This window comes from Protopterus annectens, chromosome 1.part1 (genome assembly GCF_019279795.1).
Source record: "Protopterus annectens isolate FY-2018-M chromosome 1.part1, PAN1.0, whole genome shotgun sequence".
NCBI classification, from domain to species: Eukaryota; Metazoa; Chordata; order Ceratodontiformes; family Protopteridae; genus Protopterus; species Protopterus annectens.
This window is the reverse complement of record NC_056726.1, coordinates 1472455065-1472479514: the sequence shown is the minus strand read 5'-3', so window position 1 is coordinate 1472479514 and position 24450 is coordinate 1472455065. Positions and strand designations below refer to the sequence as shown.

The window sequence follows — 24450 nt, the reverse complement described above, 5'->3', positions numbered from 1 at the left end:
TGGCATATAGGTCTTTAGAAATATTTTAATATGCAAATGATATATGGTGCTGACAATTTTCAAAAAGTGAATAAAGGCACAGTTAAGGAGTGCATTAGGGGAACTTGACAAGTTTAATGAAAACAGGGCTGATATTATTTTAGAACAGAGACAGCCAGTTCGACATATGCAGTTGTCTTCTTGTCATTTATATGACTGCAACTCAAATATTGAGTGGGAAAAGAAACGAGGTCACATGACTGAGGCTAGACTATGTGGCAATTTAAAAACGAGTGTGTTTGCAGGTAAACAGGTGGTAGGAAGTTGATGTATTAAAGAAGAGGCAGGGGAACCTCAGTCAGCACCTGTTGCCCCGGGTAAAAAAGTGACATGCTCAATGGGGGGCATGAACCCACTTCTCTGAGATTAAGAGTCTCATGCTCTACCGACTGAGCTAGCTGAGCTACTTTGATAACATTTGCTGTTAAGCATTAAATGAAGCTGCGGTTGAAGATAGTCTGTGTTTGGTGGAAATGAGAAGCAGCAGAGATTCATAGACTGGTCAAGATGCTGGAGATGAATTGATGATGTGGGAAATGGAGGACACAGAATCAGAAGGCAGCAGTCTCTGAGCATGAGTTAGGAAGGATGGCATAGAAAGGTGGTAGAGTCTGACTAATAGATGGTGCTGGAACCCAGAGAAATGGAAACATGAGAAGCAAGAAAAGTGATTGCTGAATATGGTGCAAGAGGTGATGGCACAGAACAGTGGTAGGTAAGGTAGGTGTGAAACAATACGATGGGCTGAATATGGTGCAAGAGGTGATGGCACAGAACAGTCATAGGTAAGGTAGGTGTGAACAGTACGATGGGCTGAATATGATGCAAGAGGTGATGGCACAGAACAGTCATAGGTAAGGTACGCGTGAAACAGTACAATGGGCTGAATATGGTGCAAGAAGTGATGGCACAGAACAGTCGTAGGTAAGGTAGGTCTGAAACAGTACGATGGGCTGAATATGGTGCAAGAGGTGATGGCACAGAACAGTCGTAGGTAAGGTAGGTGTGAAACAGTACAATGGTCTGAATATGGTGCAAGAGGTGATGGCACAGAACAGTCGTAGGTAAGGTATTTGGAAACAATATGATGGGCTGAATATGGTGCAAGAGGTGATGGCATAGAACAGTCATAGGTAAGGTACATGTGAAACAGTACGATGGGCTGAATATGGTGCAAGAAGTGATGGCACAGAACAGTCATAGGTAAGGTAGGTGGGAAACAGTACGATGGGCTCAATATGGTGCAAGAGGTGATGGCACAGAACAGTCGTAGGTAAGGTACGTGTGAAACAGTATGATGGGCTGAATATGGTGCAAGAGGTGATGGCACAGAACAGTAGTAGGTAAGATAGGTGTGAAACAGTATGATGGGCTGAATATGGTGCATGGTGCAAGAGGTGATGGCACAGAACAGTCGTAGGTAAGGTAGGTCTGAAACAGTACGATGGGCTCAATATGGTGCAAGAGGTGATGGCACAGAACAGATGTAGGTAAGGTAGGTGTGAAACAGTACGATGGGCTGAATAGGGTGCAAGAGGTGATGGCACAGGAACAGTCATATATAAGGTAGGTGTAAAACAGTACGATGGGCTGAATAGGGTGCAAGAGGTGATGGCACAGAACAGTCGTAGGTAAGGTAGGTGTGAAACAGTACGATGGGCTGAATATGGTGCAAGAGGTGATGGCACAGAACAGTTGTAGGTAAGGTAGGTGTGAAACAGTACGATGGGCTGAATATGGAGCAAAAAGTGATGGCACAGAACAGTCGTAGGAAGGTAGGTGGGAAACAGTACAATGGGCTGAATATGGTGCAAGAGGTGATGGTATAGAACAGTCGTAGGTAAGGTTGGTGTGAAACAGTACGATGGGCTGAATATGGTGCAAGAAGTGATGGCACAGAACAGTCATAGGTAAGGTAGGTGTGAAACAGTACGATGGGCTGAATATGGTGCAAGAGGTGATGGCACAGAACAGTCATAGGTAAGGTAGGTGTGAAACAGTACGATGGGATGAATATGGTGAAAGAGATGATGGCACAGAACAGTAGTAGTTAAGGTATGTATGAAACAGTACAATGGGCTGAATATGGTGCAAGAGGTGATGGCACAGAACAGTCATAGGTAAGGTCGGTATGAAACAGTACGATGGACTGAATATGGTGCAAGAGGTGATGGCACAGAACAGTCGTAGGTAAGGTAAGTGTGAAACAGTACAATGGGCTGAATATTGTGCAAGAGGTGATGGCACAGAACAGTTGTAGGTAAGGTAGGTGTGAAACAGTATGATCTGCTGAATATGGTGCAAGAGGTGATGGCACAGAACAGTCGTACGTAAGGTAGGTCTGAAACAGTACGATGGGCTGAATATGGTTCAAGTGGTGATGGCACAGAGCAGTCGTAGGTAAGGTAGGTGTGAAACAGTACGATGGGCTGAATATGGTGCAAGAGGTGATGGCACAGAACAGTCATAGGTAAGGTAGGTGTGAAACAGTACAATGGACTGAATATGGTGCAAGAGGTGATGGCACAGAACAGTTGTAGGTAAGATAGGTGTGAAACAGTACGATGGGCTGAATATGGTGAAAGAGATGATGGCACAGAACAGTAGTAGGTAAGGTAGGTGTGAAACAGTACGATGGGCTGAATATGGTGCAAGTGGTGATGGCACAGAACAGTTGTAGGTAAGGTAGGTGTGAAACAGTATGATGGGCTGAATATGGTGCAAGAGGTGATGGCAGAGAACAGTCATAGGTAAGGTACATGTGAAACAGTACTATGGGCTGAATATGGTGCAAGAGGTCATGGCACAGAACAGTCATAGGTAAGTTAGGTGTGAAACACTACGATGGGCTGAATATGGTGCAAGAGGTGATGGCACAGAACAGTCGTAGGTAATGTAGGTGTGAAACAGTACGATGGGCTGAATATGGTGAAAGAGGTGATGGCACAGAACAGTCGTAGGTAAGGTAGGTGTGAAACAGTACGATGGACTGAATATGGTCCAAGAGGTGATGGCACAGAACAGTCGTAGGTAAGGTAGGTGTGAAACAGTACGATGGGCTGAATATGGTGCAAGTGGTGATGGCACAGAACAGTCGTAGGTAAGGTAGGTGTGAAACAGTACGATGGTACTACTTATGCTTGTTGGGATGAAACTGTAAGATATGGGGCATGAAACACTAGAATAGAGGGGACAGGGCCGTTTTTAGTAATGGAATAAGGAGGAGTGGGCAATCTTAATTTGGTACCTTAGGAAAGAGTTGCAGCAGTTGAAGGAACCTGATTTTCTGCCAGCAGCTGAGAAAAAGTGTATGGATAAACAGAGGGGAAATGGAGGTGTGAAAACATAATGATCAAATAAAGGGAGGCATCTATTTAGTAATAAGGAAATAAGAGTAGAGTTTATAAAGTTTAATATGTAATTATATAGGATGAGGGAGGAAGATGAGAATATATTTGCAGAATGGGAGGGTCTAATTTTAAGAGAGAACTGATAGTAATTGGGGGTATAATGCAGTGACGAGACAAATGAAGAGAGAGAAAGTTGGTAGAAGACATGTCTTCGTTATAGATTTCTGTAAACTAGTTGGATTAGGGACTGGTAGTTAATGCTCCAATTATTTAATAGTGTACAGATGGAAGAGAAGAGGCTAGAGTCTAGAAGGCAGGTGGAGATTGTAATTTTATAGAAAGGAAAAGGAAGGACCCAGAGAACTATGGAGCCTTTTCTTTGTGCAGTAGTGATGCAGAAATGTATGCAAGTTTTACAGCAGCAAACTTAATTATGATTCTGTCTAAATTTATATTTGAAAACCTGCTGGGCCATAGTCATGTACTTTAATTCACAGTTGTAGCAGGACTGTGGGCTACTGCCAGATTTGTACTGGTACATATCTATAGACTGGTGCTTTAAACTGCAGTAGCTCAATAGTGAGAGAATTGTCTCTGATCCAGTTTGTGCTTCAGTGCTTTTACATTCTGCTTATCATTTAACTGCTTAAAGTTGTATTCTGTGTCTGCCCATCCCCCACTAACACATTATTCTAAGGTTTCTGTAAGAGCTCCAATACTGGCTTTATTTGATTGGATGCCTCTCTAGCTAGCCTGCTATTTCCACTGCAGCTCTGCTCCCACCCAAGTTCTTTTATTTAGGAGTTGGAGATGTGTGGAATTGTCAATGATTAGCTTCATAGCCAGCCTTAGGCATAGGCCAACTAGGCGGTCGCCTAGGGCACCACTCTAGCAGGGGCACTTCTTTAGTAATCTGGATGGTATAGGTATTCCAGGATGGGGGCACCGGGTTTTGTTGGGGGGTGCTGTGGAGACCTTTTGCCTAGGGCATCAGTTGATCAAAGTCCAGTCCTGATTAGCTATTCATCAAAAAGAACAGAAAATTATTTCAATTCTGCTTAAATATTTAAGTGCAATTATAGTAACATATGTGGTGATATGTATTTGTACTTTTCTACTTTTTTCCATATTTTAGCAAAAAAAGTTAACTGTTTGCATTTTTCAAATTGTTCTGGGATCTTAGTCTTGTATTTTAATTTTCAGTTTTGCAGTTGTTGGAAAATTGTATTGCTACATTATTCTCTACTATTATTTCCACAAGTAGACTTACTTGTAAAAGCTGTTTGTATTTTAAAACATGCTACCATAGCCTTGCAGTTTAATTCACAGTTGTGGCAGGATTGTGTTGTACTGCCAAATGTTAAGCATTAGTCATTTATTTCTGCATTTTTCCATAAACAGTTTTAGTGGTACAATTGTGCAGTCTGGTGACTTAAACTTAAGTAGAAGGTCACTAGTGAGAGAATTGTCTCTGCTCTAGTTTGTGCTTCTGTTCTCGGCTTATCGTTTACCTGCTTAAAGTTGCAATCTGTGTCAACCCCATCCCCACTAATACATTAAGCTAAAGTTTCTGAAAGAGCTCAAGTATTGCCTTTAATTGATTGAATGCCTTTCTAGAGAGTCTGCTTGTTCTTCTCTAGCTAACCCGCTGGAAAAAATGTTCCCAACTCCTTACTGTTTTGCTGTGGTGATTTTATAAGACTGTGTCTCTGACCTCCACTCCTTATGATAATCTGAATTCCAAAGACTCTCCCTGACCTATTTCATTGCTATTGATTGCTGTGTAAGCTATTCATATACTCTTTCTAATCTTTATTTTCCATAGAGCTATGATAATGAGTGCCCACCCAGCAAACCAGTATTGGAGTTGAGTAAACCTCCATGACTACATCCTGTCTCTTGGTCATTTTCTTAGAGCTCAGTAAAGTTTGGAGTCCTAGTTTGCTTTCCAGAAGTGTTTTACTTGTATACAGTGCCATCCAGGCACATTAACTACCTCTGATTGCTAAATTACACTTGTATAAGTTATGTTGAGTGATCACAGCTATTTTTTGCTTTTATGTGTACATGTTGCTGTAGATTTGTAAAACAATAGCTATTCCTCTCACTGTTACTGCTGTACTGTCTCAAAATTTCCTTCTGCAAGGGGTTTCCAGCTAGCTGTTTAATTGGTTTGTGGTAGCATTGCACTTGTGGGTGTCTCCTACTGAGGTTTTACATTAGGAGGACTGTGTTTATTCATGTTGAAGCAGAAGGTACTTGCCTGGTCTAGCTATGACGGGAAATATACAAAGGACTTGTAATATAGTCAGTTTATTTGCCAGAGGACTCATTAATTAGTTTTCTACTTTTTCCATTATGCTATAAATTTTGCGGATTTGTGTGAGTTAATTTTGTACAGCAACCAACACCTAGAAAGCAAATTTTTCCTGTAGACTGGTCAATAAAACTGTACTCTGTTATACAGACCAAATACCTTGAGTGCTGACAAGCTTAGAGCAGCTAGTTGGGCATCAAGAGGTAATACCTACAGATTTAGTCGAATTCAGTATTGTGTAAACATTAAAGTTAGCAAACTATAGTACTGTTTAAAGTAATCTGCCCCAATAAAACACCCTTGTTATTCTACACGAAAAGTATGGAATGTTTGGATACTTGATTTCAAACAATGACACTGGAGGCTAAACTCTTGCTTACAGATGCACGTCAGGTTGTCGAAACCATGCGCACAACACCCACCTCACATAGAACACAACATACACATAGACTAATGTATGCTGAAGCACTTAAAATCAATCTTCCTAAACAACAAAGATTGCCTGGACTGTCTGTTGTCAAACCTATGCCTCAGCAACCCAAAGACACTCAGAAAAAACAATACCTAACACCACAAACACTGTCACTCTTAATGGAACCCCAAACACTGAGCCCCTAAGGAAAGCAACACACATCCTAAGACTTTCGTCATAGGAAACTCCATTATAAGATATACTGATACCCCTCTAACCAGTCTGAACATAACTGTTAGTTGGTCATCTGGAGCCAGGATCTGCCATATCACACATGCAGTCAAGTCATTACACTACAGGTTCCAGTATGATTCCATCATAGTCCATAAAGGTGTAACTGACTTGAGATGTAACTCCATGGGCTACATGAAAAAAGACATTATGGAGCTCTCAGACTTTGTGTTTCAGGCTGGTATAAGCCCAGCATTGAGCAGCATATTACCATCACTGAGGATGATACAATGATACAATGTATCACTGAGGATGATGTCACAATATGAGCAAAAATGTATTTCAACAGCTGTCTGTCCTTCTGGTGCCATTCTAAGGGGATCCAATATTTGACAGTTTGGGAGGAAATGGTTAATAGACCATGTGGCATTGCTAAAGATGGTCAGCACCTTTCCCCTCTAGGCATTGGAATAGTGGCTAAAATTTTATCCAGACCCATAGTCCCTTTTTTGGAAATGCCAAATTGACAAACCTACTGACATAGCAAAATCAACTCAACTGAACCTCAAGGTGTTACTGCTCAGTGCAGGAGCCTAAACAAAAAACTTCCCTCCCTCCAAGCCAATCTTACATTCAAGAATATAGACATTTGTGCAGTTACTGAGACATGGTTTAAAGTGGCAGAGAGTGCTCCAGTAGTGCAAGGTTTCAGTGCCTTACAATGCACAGACAAGGCTAAAGGTGAAATGCCTCAGTATACATAAATAACAAGCATAACTCTAGGGTGGTCATACAAGATGACGTGTGGAGCTCCTCTATGTGCAGATCCTCATAAACAAAATCCTGTACCATATCATATATTTAATATTTGCTGTTTGTTTAACAGACTTCTTAAGAAACAAAGCATCATAACCCTGTCAGTTAACATTTAAATAACGCAGAACATCAACACTGTTCACAAATATTAATGATTGCTGACCCCCCCAGAGGTTTGTTCTCCTCCATGGTAAGGTCTTACCATAAAGCTTTCTCCTTCAAAATCAAAATCAACTCAATAATTCCATTTAAATTATTAGCATCTTGAATACACAAATCCACCATTTCAAACCACAGGACTTTTATATAGATTCATAGGTGATTTCTAGGCTTTAAGAACCCTTACAATCCTAGCCAATATAATTTGATTTTACCCAATATATGGCCAATAGGGGCATTTTACTTTTTCTGTTGCTGATTATTAGGAGAAGGCTAACAAAAAGGTGCCACCACTGATACGGCTTCATTATTCAGAAAAAGAACAAATGTTCAAGCAGCATGTGAAGCTGTCTAGTGCACATCAGTCAGGTTCTTACCAGTGCGGTAACTGGGAGAAACGGTTTCATTGGGGGGGGGGGGTTACCTTTCAGATACAGGGTACAGGGTTTGATTCTTAACTTTGGAAACAGAAATTGGTTAGACTTAAAATGACCCACAAGGGTAGCTAGCCTAGTACTTACTTATGAAGCAACAACAATTACTTGCCATAATGTTTATTATACAGCGATGCTAAGATGCTTAGTCTAGAGATGCTCTTCTACAGGAATGAAATATGAAATAGCTGTATAAAACTGTACTGTCCTCACTAAAGACTACTGAAGTGACTGATAATGTACCACTGCGAGACAATGTAAGGGAGGGGTGTAGAATTTGCAAATTAGGACTACTCCGCTACTTCAGACATAACTCCTAATACAGACTGAAGACCAGCTAATAGTTTAGTTACCAATCCAAATATTAACACTCATGGTCTGACTACAAATCTGACTGAGTACTGGATGTGCCTCCAGACCCAGTAATGAATACTGCCTCATTTCATAATGGTTGCAAACTGTCTAGATTTGCAACAGCAATTAAAAGCAACTAGATGGAAGGAGGAGGTCAAATGCTATGTTACCAAAAATCCAAAGTCAGTGTGTGCCAGAAATGTTGGATCCAGGAGAGAAACCAGTCCAGAATAGTAGTAATACAGCGATACATCAAAGCAATGCAGCATGTATTAAAAACAAGTAATAAAAAATAGTCCAAAAACTAGAAATACATGTAAAAAAACTGGTATAGCACCAACATGTGGTTAGGCACTTTCTTCCTGCCACAGACTTCATCAGAAACAAAAAGAGCAAGCAGGTCTAATGGCCTAATGTAGTTAAATACTAAATTAGTAGATTGGGCTGAGCCACATGATTAGATACATTCAATTCTAGCAATAAATAGCAATTAACCTAAAACTCTACCAAGACCAAGTAAAAAGTCATTGATGTGAAGTTGTTATAAAATTCATATAAGATACATGAAAATGTGCTCAAACCTAAATAGTTTAAACCAAAGTTAATGTGAAAAATAAGTTTATAAAAAATAATAAATAATACAGCTTAATGTTAAAATATAAAGTAGTCATCTAAAAAAATTCCTTCAAAAAAGTCATAATTTTGCTGAATGCACCTTCAATACAGCTGAAATGCTAACATTATCATTTAGACCTGGCTATTTTGTTATGTTCAATCTAAGTTGCCAAACTAACTCTCGGTATGCCACGGTGGGCTCCCAAGCACCACCTCTCAGGTTATATTGTACATTACTATCTGCGTAATTATACTTTGCACTGCGCTTGTTCACTACACTGTAGCGTACAGATCTATAAACCCAAAACCAAATCAGGGTGTTTATTGTATAACTATAACCCTGCTACAACTTGGAACCAACTACCCCTAGAAATTAGGTCCCTCAACCAAACAAAACATTTCAAACTAGCCACTCGGGAATATTTAATAAATAAATGGTCCTGCCATTGTAGTCATCCTCCCTGAAACTACCTAACCCTAGCTTGTCTCTCATCCCGCCTTTCTCTTCCACTGTCTGTCTTAATATCCATCTACCTCTCTGTCTCATTGCTTAACATCTACATTACCTTACTACTCCATCTGTACCTCTACATGACCTTACTACTCCATCTGTACCTCTACATTACCTTACTACTCCATCTGTACCTCTACATGACCCTACTGCTCCATCTGTACCTCTACATTACCTTACTACTCCATCTGTACCTCTACATGACGTTACTGCTCCATCTGTACCTATAACTACTTAGAAATAATAAACACTTGTTTTCCCTACATTGACATTGTACCTAAGTTTTTGTTGTAAGAATTTTGACATTGTACTCTATTGCTTTTCTGTAGGATTTGTTGTAAATGCTTTTTGCAGTTTGATCTCTAACATTTGTACCCAACTGTTTTCTGTAAAATGTTATTGTAAAATGTTATTTCTCTAATTGTTTTAGCTGCCAATGCAATTTTCTTGCTGACTTTATGTAAAATGTTAATACTGATTGCGGAGCTTTTGTCCTCGGGTCTCCACTGAAAAAGAGCTAATGCTCAGCTGGACTATCCCAGTTAACAAATGTAAAATAAATAATAATAAAATAAATAAATATATACACTTTTTTATGTAGTTAGTCAGAACTACTCTGTTATTGCTTCTTACATTTCTGGTATTTTTTGTTTGTGAAATATTTTGTATTTCAACTGGGGTGAAACTGAAAATAAACTTGGTCAATATTGATGAGTATACCACCCCGGTAAACAAACAAAAAAAAAAAATATATATATATAGATATAAAGATAGAGACAGACTCTGCTCTAGCCTGGGAACATAAAGAACTAGAACAAATGGTGTGGTTATGGCGCCCTCTAGTGTCCTTAATAATGTACACTGAAAGTGACATTCATACTAATGTATCTTGCAGCTCTCTCTGTTGTGTGTGTGTTGAAAAACTATATATATATATATATATATATATATATATATATAAGTATATATATTTAATATATAATTTATATATAAAATAAATAGTTACAACAGGTACGAGTGAACAGAACATTACTTTTTTATTTTAATTTAAAATTAAACTGGTAAGAGACATTAGACCAGGGTGCCCTGGGAGCTCTATTTACTTGTTCAGATTCACATTATAAGCAAGGGGAGACTGAGGGACTAAAACCCAATTCTACAATATGTAGCACATCACCTTAAGTATCATTTTAAGTGTATAAAGCTGAAAATAAAACAAACATTAGCAATCACAAGAATTCCATCTGTACATCTTTCATTCATCATGGCCAGAACTGAACAAGCATTTACTAAAATAGCACCTACTATCTGGAACATTTTGCAAGAGGTTAGGGCACCACTATTCTAAGCAAAATTTAAAAAGCTCCTGAAAAAAACATTTTATAAAAGCTAATTAATGTATCTGCTTTGGCACTCCAGGGTAGGCCTAATTAACCAATGCTCCATTTACGTAAAAGCTAAATATACTTCATTAATTAGTGCTTGATAACTTTGTACAAAATCCTACATTTGTAGATGTTTCTTTATACTACCAGTCTAAGATTAATAATTACTTAATTGTGAGTGATGTGTAATGATGCTACCAATAGAATTACATAACGATTGATATCAAACAGATAAATATCACATGGATTTACTGGGGCTGACAGAGTCATCAATCTAAACTGACCTTTGTTAGTTACATCTTCCAACGGTTAAGTCCTTAACTGTTCCTCATCGTAATTTGTACAACGGCCTACAGCATTCTCCACTGCAGCCCTTTAACTTTGAGTAAATAGGCAATGTAAAATATACAACTATCGATGTAAAAGTAAAATTTTACTGTCCACAATAACAGCTTCTTTTATAGTGCTACTATTATACTGTTACAGTGCTAATGTCCTGCGTACTTCTGCATGCTTATAATGCTGCAGTTTACTGTGTACATGCCAATTAGGCCTGGGTCATGCCTGAAAAGAATCCTCAGACCAGTGTACTTCCACAGCAACAAACTGAACAAATCCTTAAAAAGAAAATAAATCCAGGCTGTACTACCAGCTGTACTGATGTATTGCAGACTCCAGTATACAATACCATAAAAGGAGTCAGGGTCATCCAAGTAAAATATTGTGTAACACTGAAACAGTCCATAGTCCTTTTATGTATAACACAACAAAGAAAGACACTTTTATAGTAAAAATCAACTATAACAATTATGTTTGTCATGCTCCCTCCCCATTTGCACAAGTACACACAGTCTGAGAATTACAGCCACTAAACAGATATTGACATGGAGCAAATAATTCTGGCCAGAACTTTGAAGCAAACTATGTATTCAGAAATAAGCACCTACATTATAATGAATGCCTGTGTACTGATGTCATATGTGCATCCCACTCCACCATATACAGACAGTTCAAAGAGTACATTAGGAGTGCATTAGTACTACAGTTCTTAATGGAGAGTGCCTTAACTCCCATTAGCCTGACCCTACTTAATTACTTAGTCCTTCCACCACCCAACCCTACTGCACAGCATAGTCCTACCAGAACCCTAATTCTCACCCTAAAACTCACACCCATTTGCTAATACTAACCTTAGCACTCCCCTCCATAACCTAATGTCCCTGATCACCCCCTAAATCTAAAACTCTAAAGCCCCTCTATAAATCTAAACCTAAATTCCCTGATTGCTAGCTATCCCTAAAACTCCAAAGCCCCTATATAAACCTAAACCTAAATTCCCTGATTGCTAGCTATCCCTAAAACTCCACAGCCCCTCTATAAACCTAAACCTAAATTCCCTGATTGCTAGCTATCCCTAAAACTCCATACCCCCTCTATAAACCTAAACCTAAATTCTCTGATTGCTAGCTATCCTTAAAACTCCATAGCCCCTCTATAAACCTAAACCTAAATTCTCTGATTGCTAGCTATCCCTAAAACTCCATAGCCCCTCAATTATCCAAACCTGAATTCCCCGATTCCTAGCTATCCTTAAAAGTCCATCATACCTCTATAACCCTAAAAATAAATTCCCTGATCACTAGCTATCCCTAAAACTCCATAGCCCTTCTATAAGCCTAAACATACATTCCCTGATCAGTAGCTATCCCTAAAAGTCTGCTCCCACTCCTTTTTGTAAGTCTAAACTCCCCTTATGCCCAATGAGCCTGGAATGGGATGATGAAGATGAAGCAGGAGGAAACTGAAGAAATAAGGAATGAGAGGGATGTTGGATGCAGATCCTTAAGGAGAAAAACAATAGCCATACAGAAAGGAGAGCCTACCAATAGGGATGACTGCAATTATGTTTATAGAAAATAGGCAAGTGGGGGATAGAATTTGCTGGAGGAAGCTGGCAAAGGAACCAAGGCAGTGGACAAATAATTAGAGAAGGAAAGGTAACAGAATGGGAAGAGACCAAGAAGATATTTAGACTGCAGGCTAGAGCTTGCCTTCCCATCCAGGGACTGATATTAGTTTATCAGTTTATAGGTTCATAGGTTCATAGGTTCATACTAGGCTATCTGCCCTAGGGCATTTATAAGCCTAGCCAAAATGTGTTTGGCTTTCGCCACCCATTTTAAATTAATTTTGCTATGCCCTTTTTTGAGGTTAGTATACTGTGCCTCTGTCTAACAGTGACACAGAAGTGATACCCAGGGTAAACCTACAATCTCCCATCCACTCATCAAGATTCCTCTTGAAGAGAGTCAATGAGGAACTCTGCCTAACCTGGACAGGGATTTTATTCCAGAGTGAAGGGAGCATCTGGGTTATGAATCTGTCCCTCCAGCATGTCCTATTTATTTCAGTGCTGAGGTTATAGGTTCATAGGTTCATACTAGGCTATCTGCCCTAGGGCATAAATAATCAGCACTGCCAAGTCTCAAACCCAGGACCCTGTACACTATAGTCAGAGCAATGTACCACTACACCATTTGACCTGTTTTATTTATAAACACTTTTATAAACAAAGTGAAAGGGATGGGGGAATCCTAAGTGAAAGACCTGCTCTAGTGGAGTCTTTAGTTGAATGTAGAAGAGAAGCTGCTGTTAAAAAGGAATAATTAGTAGGGCATATAAAATATTGCACAATAGTTATATGAATCGATCAAAGAAGAGAGAGAGAGATTAGCTATGCAATTCACAAAAACAAATGGTAAAACATATGTATGGCTCCCAAATATGCAACAAAGTCTATGAATTTTAGAGTTTTTGCTTGGAAGTGTTTGCACAGTTACTTTTATACTCCAAGCAGACTCCAAAGAATTTTTCCTCAGGTAGACAGCAAATGTTGGAGGTGTGATGGGGAAGAAAGAGGTACCTGAGCATATGCTGTCTGAGTGTAATCAGTTGGCAGACTTTACAAATTCCCAACAGTGTACTATGTCAGAAATACAGGGTGAGCAAATAGATGTAACTAAGGAAATACATTTTTGACCTGGGATACAGGATCTGAATTGTCTGGGCACAGTAAGGCCTTGCTAAGTTTAATTCCGGTGGCTGTTAAAAAGCAGTTACTAGAAAATTGAAATCAAAGTCTAAACCAACTTTACCAGAAGTAGTGAATATCGTAACAGAAATAAAACAACTAGAACTGGGATCAGTAGAAAAGGGTAGGAGTGGATTACATAGAGAAGATGGAAATTGTGGAAACAAAACATGCAGAAAAGATGTTTTGGAGGAGGAGTGAGGTTTAAGAAAAGGTAGGAATTGAACAATTTATGTAATCTTGGATGGATTATATTGCATTGGCGATTATATGTGATACGTCGTGTTTGTAAACGTGAACGTGTTAATACGGTTTGATTACTTTTATATAAATATACTTTTGCCTATATCACAAGTGATAATTCTATAAAGGTGTTTTTTTAAAGCTTCATTCCTGTTCCATAACCAAAAGTCCCTGATCACTGCCTAACCCTAAAAATCCCCCTCCCTAAACCTAAATCCCCCTCCAAATCACTGCCTGAAACCCTCATATACTCTTTCATCCTCTTCCACTCCCTGGACTTAGTTGCATGAACTCAGCCACTGTGTTCAGATGAGATGACAGTTCCACTCTCCACACAGCTGATGCCCATCACCCAAACACGTACTGAAGTTTGAGCACAAGCAATCACTCAGGCAAACTACAAAACACCCAAGTCTCTGGATGCAAGACACTGGATTTCAAAGTCCTGGGACATGGGCACTTGTAGTACATGCAAAATTGGACAGTCCTCACCAAACAAAATTCAGACAGTACTAAGGGGCAGCATTTACAGTTGAGAACTGTTACCTCATAATATCCAGCCGTACATCCGTCTATCACCCCTTTTCCCATTTTTGCACATGGGGTTGAGATGTCACTTCAACAGTGCCAATCATCTAGAGCAAAGGTTTAGACCACCAATTGTCTAGCCCTGCCACTGTAGTTCTTCCACACTATACAATGGCGTGCACACTCATTACCAGACCATCCAGTTCACCTACTGCATGTCTATGGAATGTGGGAGGAAACCCATGTGAACACAGAGAAGACATGCAGACTCCACACAGAAGGTACCCCAGCCAAGAAGAGAACCAGGAAACCTCTTGCTGTGAAACAACAAACCTATCCGCTGTGCCACTGTGTTGCCCTGTTACTTCATAATATATAGAAACATATTTAAATAGAGATGATACAGCTGTGAAGCTAGAACTAATAAAGACATAAACAATAACTAAAGTAGAAAATTCACAATATTCTACATATAATATTTATTTATTTTATTTTATTTTACATTTGTTAACTGGGATGGTCTGACTCGATGAATGTCCATTTTCAGGTTAGGCCCGGGGAGATAAGCTCCAAGGTACATTTTCACATTACAATTTTAGAACTTTTAGTGAATAGCAATTAAACAGGGCGGCCACGGTGGTGCAGTGGTTAGCATTGCCACCTCACAGCAAGAGGTTCTCTGGTTCGATTCTCAGCTGGGGTGCCTTCTGTGCAGAGTTTGCATGTCCTCTCTGTGGTCCCGTGGGTTTCCTCCGGGTGCTCCGGTTTCCTCCCACATCCCAAAGACATGCAGTAGGTGGATTGGACACTCTAAATTGGCCCTAGGTGTGAGTGTGTGCATGTGTGTGCCTTCTGTGGAAGGTTGGGCGCCGGGCTGGCAACTCGACACCGTAAAACTCCACTGCCAATCATGAGTGGACAGATGATCCGCTGTGGCTACCCCTAACCCCGAAAAGCCAAAAGAAGAAGAAGTGAATAGCAATTACACACAGGTTACAGACATAGGCAATACGAGTTTATATGTATAGACAGGCAGTAACAGCACATTACCTTTGGGATTAAAATACACTGAGTAGCAGTCTATACACTTTACCCTTCCTGATATGGAGAGGGGTGGCCAAAGAAAAGGACTTTGTGAAATGGACAGGGCACTAGTCAGAGTTAGTACAGGGACATATCCAGTGCAATTTGAGTTAATTCTTGAGTTTGTTTTTGAATAAGGTTAGTGAAGGCTCTACAGTCAGGTCAGCCAGTAGTGAGTTCCATGTCTTTCCAACAGAGTTGGCAAAGAGCAAGTCACCAGCAGAGTGGTTGGATTTGACCATTTGAACTAGGAGTTTGGTGGATGAGTGGAGTGGGCGGTTGTTACTATAGGGACTGATCATGTTTTTTTTAGAGCAGGTATATTTTCTGACCAGTAGAGAACTTTGTGGGCTACTATGAGCTGATTGAACTGTAGAAGGTGCGGCAGTTACAACCAGCCTAGGAGACTTAGGTTGTCACAGTGGTGGGTTCGGTAGGGTGTGCCAGTAGCAAATCTGGCAATATGGTTGTAACATGATGATAATTTATTAAGATCAGTTTTGTTCAAGTTGGAGAAAAGAGGAGAGGAATAAAGAAGGGTTAGATAGTAGATGGGAGGGGGCAATTGCAGTTCGAGCAGGTGGGGTGAGGAATGATTTGATCCTATAAAGAGAGCAGAGTTTTTTATTGATAGTTTTTATAATTTGATTGATGTGCACATCAAACCTGAGGTTGTTATCAATTGTGACACCCATAAGTTTAGTTTGGGTTTCTGGGGAGATGATGGTCCCATTATTAGCTGTTATGTTGAAGAGTGGTGGGGTGCTCCTGCGTGTTGGGGAGAAGAGAAGTAGCTTAGTTTTGTTGGGGTTTAGGATTAAATGTTGGTTTGATAGCCATTTTTCCACTGAGTAGAAGGTGATTAGGGTTAATGTGGAGAGATTTGCTGAGGAGGTGGCAGAGCAAATCAAGGTGGAGTCATCTGCATATTGAATGCAGGTAGCCTCCGGGATGACTGTGTGAAGGTCATTTATAAAGATGAAGAAGAGAAGGGGACCTAGTATTGAGCCCTGAGGGACTCCTAGCTTGATGGGCAGGCACGAAGATAGGTTAACCTGCCACAGGACTGCCTGTTGCCTGCCTTGTAGGTAAGAATCAAACCATTGGATAGCCTGATTGTTTAAGGTGAAGGCCTTCAGGGTGTTCATTAGTATTTTGTGATCGACCATGTCAAAGGCCTTGGAAAGGTCTAGAAAGAGTGCAGAGGGTAGTTTGTTATTGTTAAGGTTGTGGTTTATAATGTTAGTGAAAGAGAGGAGGGCTGATGTAGTACTGTGATTTGGCTTAAAGCAATGCTGAGAGTTGGACAGCAGCTTGTTCTGCGTGATAAATAAATAAATGGTATTACTATTACACTATCACTTTGGGACAGATGATGAGTCATGCTTGCAGGCATTCTGAACACAAAGAAATCTGCATATGGTAAATGGAACATCAACAATGCATTTCAGGTATTTTAAATACGTCCGTTGCATAAAGTTAACGGATGGTTTTTTACCGAATACAGTAAAGTGAATGATATTTTTAGAAACCAGTAGAAAATACAATACAGTTCTGTGATGAGGACATAAAGATTTTAACAAACAACACTGTGAATGCAGAATCTCAATCAGATATCAAGCCAAAAACAATGTTTATGTAGTGGTCAAGACCTCCATGTGAGGAACAACATACCTACATTCCATAACAAATTAATACAAAATTTGAAGGTTGCCAGCAATGGAAAAAAATAGAAACATTTGGGTTCTGGCAAACCTCAACATTTACCTTTCTCTGCTGTGTGGCAGAATTGAAAAGGGAAGTATCCATACTTCTAACTGTCCCTGAGTGTGCAAAACATACATAACTTATTTTGTTTCATATTTTTGCCCTGCCCTGGTAAAACACTTGATTTTCTGGTAAACTACTTAGGATTACAGTCATCTCTTGTTCTATTACCTTTAAAATTAATCAGCGTGATAATTAAAAATTATCCCTGATTTTAGCCTGTTGTCCCTCCATTATTTTTTGGCTTTGCCCAGAATTTTTGAGCAAAGAACTTGAGGGGGATGGAAACGACAGCTGTAAAACTTGATTTTTCAAGTTATATACTTTCTGATAAATAGGATGTCAAACAAAGTAAGTTTTCATGACTTGTAAAGTTAGATTCAGTCATTAGTGCTTTAGAAACTGTACCTCCAAAATGTGGGTAGCAGCTTATTTTCAGTGTAGTAACAATGGGAATTCTTCCACCAGCTGAACCAGAGAAGCAGTTTACATTCCAATGCCGCCATCTAAACAACTTTTCCATATACAGTTCCAGAAACATCAAAGATGAGTATCTTAATAAATGCCATGTGTTCTTCAAGATAAGATGTTTCATGTCTCACCATTAAAGCAAACATATTAAGTAATGTTACAGATTTTTTTTTTCAGTTTGTCATACAAATCCAAAATATATCACTTTATAGAACATCTGAGCTTTATCAACAAAGCTGAGCATTCTTGGGATATACCTCAGTGCTGCATTTTTCACCATTTTGAGATACGTGGTCTCTGTAGTTTTCACTGGTAGGAAGAAATGACTGCCAGACAAGATGGCTACTTAAACCCTTGTCAGCTTTCTGTTCGACAAGAATAACTTAAATAAGTTGTTTTCCGTGACACAGATAATTAGATCTCAGTGATACAACCTCTCAACTGTCCATGTTTTTACAGAATGTCTGGATTTTTGTCTCGTATTTTTGGACTGTTTTTCATAAAAATTGTAGTTTTCTTGCAAATCATTGAAGATTGAAATCACTAAATAATTGCATACATTTTACCTTCAGACTCCATCTGTCAGAAAATGCATAATAACACAAACCTTTTTATTTAGAATTTCTCCTGATTTTTGGGCCTTTGTTCCTCCCTCCATTATTTTTGGCTTTATCCAGATTTCTTGTGCAAAGAAGTATGTTCTAGAACAACTATATTACGGTTACATCAGAGCAGTTTATCTCTAGAATACAAACTAAACTAGATCTGATAGCGTGATAGGCTTGAGAGTGACATCTACTGCAGATTAGACCAGGACTCTAAACATGAAAGGGACCAAATCGATGAAGAGCACAGAGCTGTAGCAACAATGTTGCAATGAAAATGTGTAGATTAGTAAGTCATAGCTATGATGTTTTACTCTTGAGCAAGTAGCACTGCTAAAATCTGACTCTCCCAAGGAACAGAGGTAGAACAGAGGAAAGAAACCCAAGAATCAACTTTGAGGAATGGTATGCACAGTTTGAGAAGAAATTTAGTAAGGTGGTTGGAATGATATAGAAATGGGAATCTAGTTGCAATGTGGGTAAGTTTAAGGTGGCACAGTGTGGTTATTTTGATGGTAAAGTAATGAACAGGGATTGGGAGATTATGATGACATCTACAATAAATCCAAAGCAGAAAAGTAGGAAAGCAATGGAAAATGTGAAGAGAAGGCTGGGATGCATATTGTTAGGAGTAGAATCTATTGAGGATGAGGTCATGATAACACTGCACAGGACTTTGTGCAGTGTAGCATAATAGCTTGTCCTTTTAAAGGAATGACCTCGCAAGGGTCATGCAACATAGAGGTGGATCATCCCTTTAAGAATATTAACCCAGGAACAGGCAAGAAAGCAGAAAGGCATTGAGGGATAGCTGCAAAGAGGGTTGTTTGTTACTTAGTGGATTTCTAAACCTTTAGTCTCAAGTGGATCATGAGAGGGCTGTAGAATGATTTAAACCTATCAGAAGGAAAGCATATGAAAATCTAGGAGATATCTCTTTAGAAGAAAAGCCAGATAGATTTATCTCTGCCTATGTGGAAGGAGAATATATTTTGATTGATCCTAGTTGGTGGAACTATAACTGTTGTCTTTGTGTGAGGTGTTTATAAATACCCTTCATTTATTTTGCCAGCTACTATATCAGAACCCTATCTATAAGGGAATATGGCATCTGAATGTAAAAAAATTATTACTTTTGACTTGAACTGTGACAAGCCTGGTTTTGACTGCAGACTGAAATGTTAAGCATGAATTGCATCTTCCTCTTTTCTGTTTTTTTTTTTTTATTATTTTTTGTTTAATTATAAATGCCTTTTATGCAGGACCTCTTACTCTGCTAACTATATTGGATAATACTACATTGGTGTTTGCAGCAGGCAAAAAGTGCATTTTTATACTGAAACGTTCCCAGTTGTTGCCTGCTTTATTTGGGTTATATTCCCACATTAGAATCAGTCTGCAGAAAGAACCTTGTGCCCTGTCAAGGAGCTTGTTAATATCTCAGCATGCAGCTGGCTGTATGTGAGAGACTGATCCCTGTGCATACTGACAGCTGATACTGAGTTCTAGAAGAAATGGTAAGCTGTAAGAAAATGTTAATGACATCTACTAGAGAGATGTCAGTGGCAGGATTTGCCTTTGGAACATAAGGCTATGGGTTCTATTCCCACACCAGGTGGATCAATTACTGACATGGCAGTGCAGCATAAGAGGGGTGCTGCACTCTTGAGTGTGTTGTCTTTTGGATAAGACGTTAAACCAAGGTCTCATCTGCTTGAGATGGTGTAATAGATCCCATGGCACCTATCAAAAAGAGTATGAGAAATTCCCCAGTGCTTCGTCAAATGTGCCCTAGTAGTATAAATACCACCTCAGGTCTCCCCCTTTAAAAGATGCTACTAGCATAGTGGAAATAACCTGGTCAACAAAGGATAAATAAAATAAATAAATGTGCAGTCTCTGGTCAACACCTGATCACCTCCAGCAGCAAGCTGCTGTCCACTGATCTGGATGTCTCTAATGCCAGCATAACCCTGAAAAATCTAGGCCCAGAAAATGAACTGCAGGCTAACCTTGTTAGTTTTGAAAGATATGCAGCTAGGGAGAAGCAGATAGGGAGATGCAGCTGCAGAGAGAGAATTTAGACATATTTCTACCATCCCACCCAACTGGAGTGGCTCGGAAAAATTTGAATTATCTAGGAGACCTTGATGTACCTAACTACCAGGAACTCAAGAAAGAGAACTTCGGGGTTCACCTGAAGTACAGTCCTAAAAGTTTCATAACTGGACATGTTGTAGGGATAAACCAGTAAGATCACAAATGGCAGATTTACTACATATTTTAAAACTGTAGCTAAAACTTCATACAAATAATGTAAGCTAAATTTCGGACGTTTCTGATGAGGATTCATTTAGGAGGGTATTCCCTAACAAGTTAAGGAAGTGAGCATTCTGGAGTGACCCAAATTCTTCTGAACATGTATTCTTTGGTGAAACATTTGTTAAAGTATGCAGTTAGATTATAAGCCAGACTTGCATGCAGTAAGGGCTAGTGATAAGCTTTACTTAACTATGTCTCTGTACCTGTAACTAAAACTTGTTATAATTTGAACCAATTTGTTTTAGATGCTCTAGAAAGGGACATTTAGCAAAATACTGGAGAATTAATGCATTAATACAATGCTAGTAAATAGTACTAATAGCAGTCTGCAGATTTGTAAACAAAATGTGCCCGAGGGTGTACACCAATGATGTACAACAAACCTGGATTATTAACTTTTAGAAGTGGCGACTCTGCCATCTGTCATTGTGCTTGCACCAAATGTATGAAGGTATACTATTGTCATACAAGGAAAGAACTTCTATGATGCTTGGATTTAGAGATCATGATTACACTGGTTAAGGAATGATATATTTAAGAAAATTGAAGTAATATGTGTACAATACATAGAGGCAAGAGACAAATGCACCGTAATACAAGTAGAAATCAGGAGTCTCTTGGGTAAAGTTTTAATCTTGTGGCTCTGGTATCCAGTTTGTCTCTGGAGCTAAACGGCCAAGATTTTCCCCAATTTAGACTATAGAAGTTATTGTGAAAAGGTTCAGCTCAACATACTGTGAGAATATAAACCCCACCAAGAAAATAAATGGAGAAGATACAAAAGAAGCTAAGATTTGGCTCTGGTTGGAAGTCTTAGATAAATATTTTACTTAGTTTTGTCAAAACGCTTCTGCTAAAATACTAAAGAAGTTAATATTGAAACTTTAGACAATACATGTTTTACCAAATGACACCAAGAGTTAACATGATGAAAGAAGCCCATACAGAGATCGATAGAGAAAGGCCGTTATTTAAAATACACTAAGGAAGATAGGAACAGAAATTAAGGAAGAGACAGCTGGGTCTCATACTGAACATAAAGAAAAGCAGGAACCTGGCTGAAGTCTTAAGCTTCTCTCTGACATACCAGTACAGAAAGATGGATAGAAACAGAAGCAGGACTAAGGGAAAAGCAAGTATAATCAGTACTGAGAAAGAGAAAACGTAACAGCCAGTACCTCTGCTGGAAGAAAATTATTTTCAGAAATTGATGAAGAGGAAAATGTATTTGTAACTGTGCAAGAAGAGGCCACAGTCTCACTTCAGGTCAAAGTATACAGGAAAATACTGACTTTTGCTGACCTCCAGATTAGCCATATCAGTTTCAAGAAAGCTTAGTGTGAGCATGCTACTCTAAGTATAGTTGGATAGAGCATCTCAAGAGAGAGCGAGAGACAGGAGGCATGAAACCAGTAGAATGGAGGAAGGCCACTTCAGACCACTGCTTTGATCTAAGGAATTACCTGCTATATAGCGTGCCCAAGGACAGACACTAAAGAAGTTATTAATTCTGAACCCTTTAGAACACGTGCAGTGAAATTAACACACAAACATGCTAGGGTGGTAATTTGGGTATGAATACAAGATAAGCCAGAGGTTTACCTAGATTTCATTAGCCTGGTATCACTATGTGCAAAGAGAACTTTTGTCCAACCTACCCTGAGAACCAAAGGAGCTCTCCTCCCAGGATTTAAAAATCCTCCAATACCTTTACTTGTTGTAGAGGTCCCTTTTGTATGTCTAGCAATAGACATTATGGTTCCACTTATGGAATCATATAATGGTCATCAATATAGCCTGGTAATTATTGAGTGATGCACTGAAAATAGTTATTAATTATGCTACAAAATTTCCTGAGGAAGTACATAGTGAAAGAATTAGCAATGCTATTATATAGGACAGGAAGTCTGAGAGAAATTCTTACTAACCAAAGTACCCTTTTCATGACTAGAGTGATGAGTGAACTTTGTTAGTGCATTAAAGTGAAACAGCTGTGAAACTTTGCATATTGCCCTCAGACAGGTAGAACAGATGAATGCTTTAACAAAACTTTAAAATCTTTTTTAAGAAACACTACAAGTATAAAGATGAATGGTTCAAACTGGGTCTAGTTTTTGCCATACTTTAACTTCAATGTAAGAGTACTACCCCTGTAGTACTATCCCTAGCATCAACAGAATTCACACTGAGCCATCATTGTCTCAGGAACAGGATATAAATGAACTTACACTTGGAAATAAGGACAAATCCTCAGAGTGTCTAAGTAAAACCAGTTTAATTCAGTACAGCATAGAATCTGTACCTGGAGAGCAAGTATAGTTAAAAAAATGAATATTATAGTCCCAGTGCCAATCAATTAGGGACAAAAAAAAGCTTGAACTTAGGATATAGAGGAAAGTCAAAGTGAGTTGAATAGTCCTGTATATCAATCCTGATGGGTCTATACGGTTCTGTAAGGATTTTCGGAAGTTAAACAGCAAACCTTAATTTTATTCATATCCTATGCCCTGAGTAGAATAAGTGATCAGGCAAAGCTAAGTTTCATTTCACTTTAGGCTTAACCAATTGTAAATCCTACTAGCTGCAGATGCTAAGACAAAAAAGGCATTTTACACACATGACAAATTCTTTTACCACAGCACATTATTGTTTCACTTCCATGGAGCACCTGCAGCATTCTAGGGGCTTGTGGACAAAATCCTTAGACCCCACATCAGATATGCAGCAGCCCCCCCCCCCCCCACCGATGATATTGTAATATTTTGCAAAGACTGTTCTAGAGACATTTGCCTAAAGTTCAAGCTAACTTAAACTGTGCATCAGGCTGGATTGGTGGCTAACCCAGGTAAGTACACGTTAGAGATGATAGAAGCATGCTATCTGTACTATGTGATACATTGAGAGCTTTTGAAATGAGAGGGTGAAAAAGTGGATGCATTACAGAATTTTCCAATAACCACAGTAAAAAGCTAGTGAAAGCTTTTTTCACTTGGCTAACAATTATCAGAGTTTTTCTTCCTGATTTTGTGAGCATTGCTTTCACCTGACTGAACTAACTACAGGTGAGGCTCCACCGAAGGTAAAATGGACAAATGCAGGGGTATAAACATTTTACGCAGGTAAAGAATATGCTATGCTGGGATTTGCACTCGTAACCCCTGACTTTTTGAAACATTTCGTAATAGACACTGATTTGACAGGCTTTGGTGCAGTTAGTCCTGTTTCAGGTTGTAGGGTGGGAAAAACAGCATATCTGGTATATTTTTCGGAAGCTAAGTAACACCAGGACCTGCTACATTGCTATAGAAAGAGAAAGTTTAGCCTCTAAGTAGGTTCTCATCGTCCTGAAATATAGTCAGAGACCAGCAGCCAGTGGAAGGAGTCACTGAAAAGGCTCAATTTTTTTACAGCAACAATTTCTAAGCAAACTTACTTTAAACATTTGTATTCCGCTAGGACATACATTATCTATTATTATTCACTACTACCTTGTCATAGTATCTACATCTGGAATTTGCTCTTTCTAGTACAAAAAAGATCATTTTGCAGACTATATCCTGATGTTTGCAATTCCCTATGTTCACACATCACAAACTTTGCAAATCTCATTACTTCAAGAATGCTCTTCTAAATTAGCCAAATACCTGCAAAAAGCAGCCAGAATTATAGCCTATCCCATTTCTATTCTAATAAATAGAACAATTTCTGAAGGAACTA

The 24450-nt window shown here is 39.1% G+C and overlaps 1 protein-coding gene and 1 non-coding gene across 2 annotated transcripts in view; one reads left to right on the top strand and one right to left on the bottom strand.

The window, feature by feature from the left end:
* The window catches only part of LCK (LCK proto-oncogene, Src family tyrosine kinase), a 1055366-nt gene that overhangs the window by 962760 nt on the left and 68156 nt on the right, over positions 1-24450 (top strand). The gene's annotated exons all lie outside the window — the stretch shown is intronic.
* TRNAK-CUU lies at positions 371-443 on the bottom strand. The gene has a single exon. It is a non-coding gene; the product is annotated as a tRNA-Lys (tRNA).